We start from the raw sequence: 12,166 nt of genomic DNA, 5'->3' as shown, positions 1-12,166 counted from the left end.
TCTTCAATCAAATTCAGGGCCTCAGGACTGTTACGCTAGCATTTTACCTGACACTGTGTTATATATTCAGCCCCAAGAAAGTAATTGTTTACTATGTACGTGGCTTCCCCAAGTCATGATATTACGTTTATAGAAAGTTTAAATGGATGAAACAATCAGAATACAAATCTCTACTACATATTATAAGGTTGCATGTAGTTATTAAAGTTATAATGATAATGTGAGTAGCTTTAATTTAACTTAATTATGTTTAGTCTCAACCTATTATTTTACCCTGAGAAACCCGATAAAAGTTGCATATGTATTATGATAGGTAGACAGGTAAAGTAAGGTATCTGAAATAAGCATTTTTGTTGTTATTGTTGTTAATGGCTGAGCCAGCCCATTCTTCCCAACTTATGGCTTTTAAAGATATGAGTAACCTTATTACTACATTTGTTTGATTTTCATTGCTAAAAGGAACAGCATGCTAAAAAACCCCACATTTACTACAATCTTAACTATATTCACTTTCCCTAGAGAACATTAAAAAGGAAAATAATGAATAATATATATTACTGGGCGAACTAACTATATATTTCTCTTTATTTGCTGAATATTTTATTATAATAAAAATATAGAAATTATCACTTTTATTTTATTTAAGGTCTTACATAGTAAATGTGTTCAAAATAACTGCACAAAGTATTTGAGATACCAAAGATTTGTAAGATTTTGAGATAGAATCTGGGAAAGTATCCTTATAAGCCATCCTGAAAAATTCCTGACCAGATTATGTCCTGTAAGAAATGGTCCAAATCTATCTCACAAGATAGTCACTGCAGTCTTGAGCAAGCTGTAGTATTGAAAAGTTAATCTCTATTCTAAGACACAACCAATAGTGTAAATAACATTTCTAGGATAGATGTTCATATAATTTTATTATATTTTACACAATTTCCTAGCATCCTTTAAATTTTAAATTCTTCACAATGTCCTCATTTGAGATGACTTGAAGACCCTCAATGTCTTAATCATTCATCTAGAAACATTTTCATACACTTGTCAGTGTCCCTCTTAGATGTAATGCCCAGAACTGCAAATGATACTTCAGATAATGCATGATTAATGCACATATAGAGTGCTTCCTCCTTCATTCTGAGCAGTACGTTGCTATTAATAAAACACAATAGTGCATTAGCTCTCTTTTGACAGCAATGTCACACTGTTGACTCTCAATGAAATAACAGTCATTAAAACTTCAATCTCGTTTACATATGAAAAGTGGTTAAATCAAATGAAGAGAAGACATTCTAAACTGAAAGGGAAAAAGTGTAAGAAAAATGTGTGACTTTCTCAGAAGCGGATCAGAACACCAACTGTGAGTCATTCTGATGGCTATCAAAGCAGTAGCTTCAAAAATGGCACTACTTTTCCATGACATGCAAGGAAGAAAGGTGTATGCAGATTGTCATACAAGGTAACAACAAAGTAGACCATACTTTTCCCAAGAGTATCGGTGTCACATACTGTGAAATTACTTTTATGTTTAGTTTTAAATGTCCTCATATTTATATAACATTTTAAAGAACTCCTTTGCACACTCCTTACACACTTAGAATTTGTTTTCGTTTTTTGTTTATTTAATTTTTATTTTATTAATCTGAGTTACAGTAGGCCAATTTCTGCCACTATGATATGGATGTAGGTTCCCTGCCCCCACACAACTTACTCCCACTTCTTTCTCATCCACGCCTGAACAGCATTAGTGTCTTTGTCACTGTGGACATTTTGGCTTTGTCTTTCAATATATCTATACATGTATTTATATATTCCAGCATAAAAAATGATGTTTATTCCTTACGAAGTATTGTTGTGGATGAAAATAGATTGCTTCCGTTACTTAATTGCTTTGAAAAAAGTGTTTATAGTCTTCATTTAAAATGTTATATAAATTGGTATTGTCCATAGTACAGGTGTTTCAGGACAGAACTTTCTGGATTTCTCTTTCATCTCATGATTCACTGTCATAATTCATTTTACTTGGCTGTATAATAAAATTAATTTATGCATTACTTTTACTATTTAAAAACCATATCAAGGGTTAACTTACAGAGAAATGTGTGTTTTGGCTTTCTATAGTTTGATAATGATATAGTTGATTAAATAAATATTTTCACGATTAACTCATGTAAGTAATACTTAGAACGTGATAATTGTTCACGAGATAGTAGGAATTATTATTCTTATTTCCAATCATATTATATATTCATTTTATATGAATATATAAGTCATTTAGGTCAAAACCACTCACTATATGTGTTCCACACATCACTGAATCAAACTCAAAACTAGACTGCCTTTTATTTTTAAGTATAGCATGTACAAAATTGTTTTTAAGTGAGGAAAACAGCTGATGTATCAAAAATTGTTCAGTTTTTAGAATCTGATCAATGTATCATAAAATATGAATTTATTAACAAAATATTTCTTGCTATTAAACATTAATTATTCAAAATATTATTTGAGTTTAACCAAAAATAGTGGTTAGAACAATTTCTCAAACAAAATTTTATAATCATTAAAACACTGTTTAGCTTAGAATTACAAAAAGAAACCAGAAGAACGTAAATTAAATATTTAGTTTGGAAATATTGGGAAAAACTACATTAAATATTCAGAATGTTAATAAAATTAAAAGGATATTTTAAAATAGAAAGTACTAAAAAATAAGTAATAAAATAGCATTAACATGAAAGGTAAATTTAATTCTGTGCTTCGCATTTAAATTTTTTAAAAATATCTCAAATATAATCATGAGGAAAAGAAGTAGCAAGTCCACAGATGGCACATATAAATTACAAGTACCATAGGCATAAGAAATAAAACACTGGAAATAACATACATGTAATTACCATAATTAATTTTGATTGCCTTCTTTGAATTATATGTTGATTTCTCATTTTTCTTTTTGAGACTGAGTCTTGCTATGTGGTCCAATCTGGTTGGGTATGAGTGATTCTATGTCAGTGATTATAAGTATGTCTGACTTATCTAACACTTCCTAGGATCTAACACACAATCATCTTTCAAATTTGTCCCTTGTTTAACAAATAAATGAGTAGTTGTCAGTGTTGGTGAGGTAAAAGAAGGTGGTGACATATCCATTCCTACTGGCAAATAAAGACAACGATTGTGTTATTGACTTTTTACACATTCCTTCTTATGTATTTAGTGCTATTGGATTAAAGAATATGACGTTTAAATTAGCAGCAGTGCTGCATGATAGTGTGCTTTGTATTGCACATGTTTATTTTCAGAGCTACATATGTGGAATGCTATACTCAGATGAGCATAAAGTGTGCTTTTGTTGAACCTGGTCTTAATCTTAAGACAGCAGAGATGGAAAGTAGTACTAGCCAAACCTGAAGAGCTTGGAGCTGTTGATTGCTACAATTCACCTGCAGCAGATTCACCAAGTGGGGTGCTCTGTTGGCTGAGAAACACTGTGCCAAGTATATAGCATTTAATGGCTTTGGCAAGAAGAATGATTTTCATCAGCTGTAACAAACAAGTTTCTCATCTCTAACCCTACCATCTGTCCTCCTGGTTCCCACCCAGAACTCTGTATATGGCTCAAATGAACAGGTTTCAGACTGCCTAAGGTCACTACACAATCAACCTCAGCAGATGGCATCACATAGAACATCTAAACTGTAGCAGTGGCCAAGTGCAGAGGCTGATCCTCTTCGCTGAAGAAGAATGCCCTGTGCACACAGCATCCTGATGTTCCAATTCCACGGAATGGCTCATATGGCTATAAAGCTTCATTCTTTATACTGATAGCTTGATTAAATAGGCTGTTGCACTGACTTGAGTCAATTTGCTATGCTAAACCACATTTTCTAGTATTTTCATTATGTTTGGATACTTATATTAAAATAACATGAAATAAGAATTGTTAAAACTGAGGATGAATATTATAAATAGATTTAAGAGAATTCAGTCAGACATGTTACCTGCTTTGATCTTTTTTCTGTTAAGTAATCTTATGTACTTAAAAAATAATATTGTTTGCTATAAAAACAAGTCAAACTCTTTAAGATAGTTAATAGTATTGGGTGATAGTTTTAAGGTTTATTTTAGTTTTATTAGTGGCATCTTCAGCTATCTTATATCTTATATTTATCTTATGTCTTATATTTGATATTACCAAATCATTGCAAGTCTGAATGAAAGGAATTATTTTCTTTCTCAAAATTATTTTAATCACAAATGTCTGTTTTCTGTTATATTTCAAAATTATTTTTTAATTAAATATTTTTTATTTTACATATACATTTATATTATTACACATATATACAATAAACTTCCTAAAACACGAAGAATCATGAAGCAATCAGGAATTATATAAATGTTACATTCTTGGAGTTTTGGTTATTTGTATTTGGCAACCTTGAAGAAAACATCTTTCCTATCTTGGTGTTGTCTAAAATTCTGAAGGTAAATCAATGTCTATCATATCTCATCTCTACCAACTGAAAACATCTATCTAGACTTAAAAACATCTTAACCCCTAAACAAGCTTAATCATAAAACTAAGCTATCTGGTCTTCAATCCCATCAGAGACTTGAGAAAGAATACAACTGATTACCTGAGTATACAGGGAGTGCAGGTTAGTAGCCTCCCAAATGAAAAGATGACAAAGACAGTTTGCTACCTGAGCAGTCACCCAAAACTCTCTATAATGTTGGAGAATCATCTTCACCTTTCTGGACCCCTATATTGGACAGACATATTTGTGACGCAGAAACTATTGAGGACTTGCTTACCCTGTCTGGCAGAGTTTGACCATAGACTCTGCCTGCATCCAAGCTAGCACATTTTTAGGCAGACTTCTGTCTGTGGAAGAAAGGACAATATTTTGCCCATTACCTTGTTTGCCACATTTAAAGGCATCTCCATAAGGAGGTTGTTTGATGCTCATCATCCTCTTTGAAGTTATAATAACATAGCTTATGTATTTAAGACAAAGACTACTAGAATGTAAAGGCCATGTAATTTATGTTTTTCTCCAAAATTCTCACCCATTACTCTTACATCATCGAATTTCAATAATTTACTCACTCAAATTTAAAACCTACAGTAAGAGTTGGTAAAAAATGTTATCAGAAGAAGAAAACTAGCCCAAGAGGAAGGTTTAAAATATTGAAGAGTTAAGACATCCCATACAAAATGATCAGAACTAATTTTTATTGCAAAAATTTCCACTAACAAGTCCAATGTAGTATACTGAAAATGAAAGATGTACTTGAGAACAACTTAAGATCAGACTGAAAATTAAAACAATGGAAATAAAAAAGAAAAATAATATATATGTTGCAGTAATAATCATAGGAAATGACCCCACATATTTGAGAAAGAGTAAAGAGGGTCATGAGACTGAAGAAAGAAAAGAAAGGGAAAAGGAGAAAGGAAGTAATTATATTCTATTAAAATATTAATAATAAATAAAGAAATTATCAATCAGAAAGCATCAGAATAGCAACAACAACAACAACAACAACAACAACAACAACAATAATAATAATAATAATAATAATAATGGTGAAGGAGAGAAATTTATTTAAAGAGATAGGTTAAGCACCTGTCTTTTAGAATGTAGGGACCACAGTGCAAATTATATTGTTTGCCAGATGTCCTTTATGTCCTATACTATAACACTATGGCATATTTAAACTATGTATGCGATCTCTTGTTCTTGAAAAATACTTTTTGGATTTGGTATTGTGACTACTTATTTTAACTAATGTTTTATTTATATGTTATATGTACATATTTTAAAATATTAAAGGCCTGTAAAAATATACTGAAAAGCTTCTCTTTCCTTCATTTAAGTCAACCAGTGGGTTTTCCCAAAGGAAACTGATACTAAAATGTGTCTATTCGAAATTAATTAAAGAATGAATAAGGTCAAATTTGGAAAGAAAATGTTGAACTATAACTTGCTTTCATATAATTATAAAAGTCCCTTCTGCCAGTGTGAATCTGTACCTGATAAAAGATGTACACATGATTTGTAAAACTACAAAAGAAAAAAGTGTTTCCAAATATTTTAAATACTTTGTAACTATACAACATCAATTTATTTGCTAATTTATTTTTAAGATAGTATTTGGGAATTTCCTACATTGCACCCTGATCACACTTGCTTCCTGTTCAACCTATGTTCACCCTCTCACCCTTGTGCCATCTCCCCAAAAAATAAGAAAAAAAAAGGACTAATTCCAATTTGTGTTGATTATATACTAAGACATAAGTAATTGTTGAGGCATATAAATAATATCTAACTTTCACAGAGGTTCTCACTTGTCAGGAAGTAGACTAATATTCATCTCTTAATATCATCATAACTTCATGATAAAACAGTTGCTATTGTTTGCATATTAATAGGAGAAATATTGAAATCTGCAATAGTGTAATTAAGGTAATAGGGCTAAATTTTTTTTGTTTCATATCAAAATCATTAATTGGATTGCACATCTACATCATATTCTATCACTGAAGGAAGTAAGGTCAGAAACAAAAGTAGATATCTGGAGGCAGAAACTATGTACGACTGTACTTGTATATGGTTTGTGTGCATTTATGTGTATGTGTGGGTTAGCTGTAATTACATACAGAAATTAGATGAGTATCAAGTATGTTCTCTCCTATGTCTACATAGTGTTTCTTTGAGGCCTGTATCTTTGAGGTCTTTCATTAGACCTGTATCTAGCTGTTGGTTTAGGTTTTATAGTCAGGCTCAGAGCTAGCGAACAGTAGGACTGTTCCATCCCTGCCCTGGGCCTGCATGACCTGGTGCACATAGCCTTATGGCCCCCACCTCTGCCCCGTTACAGGATAACCTTCATCTCCTTATAAGGTCATGTCCAGTAAACTCCTGAACTCATTTTTCATGCACATAAGACATTTCAGCACCTTGATTCTGGCCAATTCATCCCAAAAGCCTCTACCCACTTCTTTAAATAGCCTCCCCCCAAAAAAGGTGTCTGTCTCTCTCATGCTCACCCTCATCTGAGGTCTCCATTTCCCAGAAATCCCCACCTGCTCTCTCCCCCAGTATCCACGATTTGTAATCACTGGTTAAAGGTTGGGATATGGGGCCAAGAAAGAAATATGAATATGGGACTTTTTAAATTATATGGTTGGTGTGAAACAGCTTACTGTGCTGTAGGTGGAGCTGTGTCTGAGCAGGTCATGCTGATCAGTGTAAGGAAGGAAGCTGAGCCAGCCAGGGTAAGGAAGCAGCAAGTAAGGAGTATGGCCTCAATTCCTGCCTCCAAGGTCCTGGTTTGGCTCCCCTAAGTGATGGGCTATAAGCTGTAATGTGAAATAACCTCTGCTCCAAAACCAAAGTAAAGTTCTTTTTAACTAATATGAAAATGTGATCTTCATAAGGACAGTCTATCATTTTAAAAGCATTTATAAATTTAAAATTCATCTGAAGTTGTTTGCTATTTCCAATATAATCATTTTTTTTTCAATTTTAAATTTAAAAGTATTTCAGTTGTTTTGAGTTTCCAGGGCTGATTGCTTTGGCAACCAGCTCAAAGTTTCTTATATATTCTGAAGTTTTAATAAAATAATTCAAAAGTCCTATGTCCATAAAATTCTATTAGATCTATGTATTAGTTATATTCTTCATTGCTTTGATAAAATATCTTGGCAAAAGACCTTCATTAGGAAAAGTTTATTCGGGTTCACAGTTTGAGTCCAGTTCACTGTAGTGGGGAAGCCATGATGTTAAGGAGCGTCAAGAAGCTTTTCACATTGTGTGATCAGCAAGCAGAGGTAAATAAATGTTAGTGTTCAGTTTGCTTTCTCCATTTTATCCAGTCCAGGGCACCAGCCCACGAAATGGTATAGGTAAAAGGTAATGTGCATCTCCCTAACCCAGTTAAGCTAATAAATGTAATTCATGCTGATGAAGTAATATAGGCTTTTCTCTGGTGTAGAGCCTGTATACTAACCATCAGGACTTAGATTTGACAAGGAAGTTTACATTTAATCTTCTAGGAATTAATCAATAATCCAGTTAATCAACAAAAATTAATATTCAATTAAATATAGTGACAGCTTCAATTGATTCTTAGCTACTACCTCAAGAGCAACTAGTAGATGCTTTCATTTGATCTATTACCCCCAAAGCTCTAATGAGAAAAGGATAATTTCTGAGAGAGAATTGCATTTGATTATAAAAATAGAGACAGAATACAGAATGATTGGAACAATCTTCAATGGCAAGGCAGAGGAAAGATTAAATTGAAGTACAGTGAAGGATGCGATCCATATCTGTAGTTACCATCCTTAGTCTATGTACCCCAAAGGAATATTGTGTCGGAATGTACTGAAGACGTCCAGTCTTATTTCACATCATAAATAACTGATGGGCTAAGAATATTCATGCCTTTTTAATTTTTAAACTGTTTTAATAATTTATGCACGTTACATCCTGGTTGTTACCCCTTCGCTCGTTCCCACCCTTCCTCCCTCTACTGTCCTTTTCCCCTACGCTAGTCCTCTGACAGAGGGGCCTATCCTCCTCTACCGTCTGACCACAGCTTAGCTTATCAGGTCTCATCAGGACAGCCTGAATCCCCTTCCTCTGTATGCCCACAAGACTGCTTCACCAAGGGAAAGTGATCAAATCCCAGGCACCAGAGTTCATGTTAGACATAGTCTCACCCCTAACACCCACTTCCCCACCACATGGAGAATGAGCTCTCCATGGACTACATCTGAACAAAAGGTCTAAGGTCTTTGCAGGCATCGTGCTTGGTGGGTGCATCAGTTTGTGCAGGCCCTGCTGCCCTACCTGGTCCAGATCCTCCAGCCTTGACGGTTTCCTTGTGGAGCTTCTGACACCTCCAGACCCTTCCATTCCCCCTAGTCCTCCATAAATTCTCAGTGTTCCTCCCAGAGTCAGGTTGTGAGTCCCAACATCTGTCCTAGGAAAATAAAACAAAACAAAACAACTGCAAAAAAAGACGAGCCATCACAGTAACGTCTAAACCTTTCTATTTAAATATATGCAACAAATAATTGCTTTACTAGAAAAAAAGAAAAAAGATGCTCATGTCTGAGCCAGTCAGTCTTCATATTGCCCTATACCAATTCCATTTGGTAGTCATGTAATACCTAAATAAATATAAACTATTATGTAATTATACCAGAAAAACATGGAATTTCAATAAATGTTAGTAAAAATTAATGAATGATAATCATTTCTTTATTGATGTTTGAAAAAAATAATGTTTTAAGAAAAATAAAAGATGATGCATAAAATTCAAATAACATTAATTTCTAGAAAATTAAATGTAAACCTTAGTTTACATTTATATTAGTAAAGGCAATAAAACAAGGAAAGTATTGACATATGGAATATCTGAGAACTGAGACAGTTAACTGAAAATATCATGATTACCTTGTAAAACATAAAACATTTCTTACTGTGATGATAATACTCATAGACACTAAGAGTAATTTGGGTGTTAAAAGTATGAAATGTGACTGATGTCACTAAGGATCAAAGAGCAATTCAGAGAAATATATAGGCCCTAAAAATGGAGGTCCTTAAAAGTTTTAAGTAATTTCAAAGTACGCTTCATTATTAGAAATGATGAAAGACAGACTACAGGACTCGGGTCCCTAGTTTGTTTGTACATTTTTACTTTCAATTATAAGGAGTATAACATTAGAACTTATGCTTCCTTATGATGTATTTAATAAATTTACATGAAATTCAGATTTTGCATTACTTGGATATAGGTCTGTGTTAAATTGAATATTTTATTATATGTTATATTATATTGTATGTTTTATTACTTTTCTTAAAATACTTGAAGAATAATTTTAAGTGTTTTAAAAAATATTCACAAAATTGTCAGTCAGTATTTTGAAGATGCTTATTATCTTATTTAAGCAATGATTGTTGATTATGGTAATTGATATTTCAATAATTTCTTATATAGATAATTGGTAAGTGTAATTTAAGCACACTTCTATTTTAAATATTCTTAATTAGTAAAACACATTTAAATAAATTACCATATTATTGAAGATCATGCGTAAGTATGGTTCACCAACATTTTACAGAATTATAGCAAACTATTCTCTTAAATTTATTTTTGAAATTACCTCATCATAATTTAAATTACGTATTTTAAGTATAAAATTATAATGAAACTTCCCTGTCTGTGATAAAAGCAATTATGTAATAAGTAGCTTACAAATTTTGCTTACTCTCTTATTTTTCACTAAAACATAGCTGTCTTACATAGGAAATTTCTATTTATTCTGAGGGTTCAACATCAAGAGCTGAAACAGAGATCAGGAAATATTTAGTTTCTAAGACATAATTATTTATATAAAATATGATTATAATTATACAACAATGTCAAAGTTCCTTACATACATTTTTATACCATTTGAATGAAAGTGATGTAATTGACACAAAGACTATCTTAAAACTTATAAATTATATCATTGCAGTAAAGAGTATACGAGATATACTAGCTTTAAGTATATATCCTAGTTTTAAGTATAATTATAGCCAAGAGAGTGGCTCAGACATCCCACAAGGATTTCTCTGTGTAACTAAACAAGTGATACAAGATGGCTTAAGAGTTTCTATTTTATTCAGAGATGGCATGATCTCTTTGTAGAGAAGCTCTAAGAAGCAAGAAAACTTTAGAGAAAAGCCCATTTGGATAAATGCAATTACTAAAAACAACCCTAACCTAAAATAACTGACCTGGATGAATCAAAGCTTAAGAAGAAAGCCTCTAACTATGAACAGGGTGCTTTCGGTGGGATTCTCCTGAAACACCTGATCTGAAGACTGTATCTGCCTATGTGCCTAGATTTCTTCCACCATCATTCCTGTAGGAGCATTATCTAAGCACATGGCTTCCCCATCATAGAGTGTCTCCATCTCATATGTATGTGATTAAGATACCACTTCTTTGACAAACTGGTCGATGAGCACTATTGACAAGCCAAACATGTTTATTGAATGCAATATCTTGATTATTGTGATAAAAAAATATAGTGAAATTTTAAGAAAATTTAGATATTGACTGTCTTCATTAGTGTTGCATGAAGTATGACGGCTGCTACCTATAAGCGTATTAAAAATAAAATTATATTAATTATAGGACCATTTTATTTTTAGTATGAATTCACACATTATTTTGGAAAAACAGTGAAAAAATATTCATTAATAAGTACCATATTTATATATTACAAGCTTTCATAGATATTATATGAGTTTTCTCTAGAAGTTGTCCCTTAATTAAGATCTTCAGTTTAATCAGGATGATCCTCACAAGACGTGATAGACATATTCCTTTTTTTAGCAAACAAGAACATGATTAGGCATTTCTAACTACCAAGAGGAGAGGTTACTAGTTAAAAACAAACAAATAAAAACTGCTGATCAGTAATCTTTTAGCCTACAGTTAAAACATTCATTTTTTCTTTTTTAATATGTGAAACACTTTCATAGACTGTGTTCTCTTTCACTTTCTGTATTACTTTACCGAAAATATTAAGGCCATCTTAAAGTTATATAATAAACAAACTCTAAATAGTATTCTAAATGTTGTGAAAAAAACAAATGAAGTAAAAAATGTTGTTAAAAATCCAATTTAGAGTTTGGAAAGAGTGTAATGATATTATTTAATGAAAAACTAAGGAATGAAAATAGCTAGCTTGGTTGCCCCCAAGGAAATCAATGGTACTGATAACTAAATAATTAGAACTGGGACTTGGTGAACATCTTTATTAACCTTATATTAATTTGCAGAGAGAAGATAGAAAATAGAAAAAAAAATCTTGACTCCCAGAAGTTACTTCGAACTATGATCAAATGAGTGGAAATCATAATAAAGGTGAGGCTCATTTAACACATAACCAAATCAAACTTTACAGTTCCTTTGAATCAAATGTCTAAAGTGTGTTTAATTTGTCTTTGAGAATAGTGGTTCCCACCAGTGTTCTTTTGTAAGTTGGATTTACTTATATTTAGTAGACATTACAATCAAAGATATTATGTAAGGATAACTAAACACACACGTATGCTAATGCATGTGTATGCATTTACAAATAAATAGATGTCAATAG

This window comes from Acomys minous, assembly GCF_964271855.1.
Source record: "Acomys minous genome assembly, chromosome: 8".
Lineage (NCBI taxonomy): Eukaryota > Metazoa > Chordata > Mammalia > Rodentia > Muridae > Acomys > Acomys minous.
Note: the sequence above shows the minus strand (reverse complement) of the source record.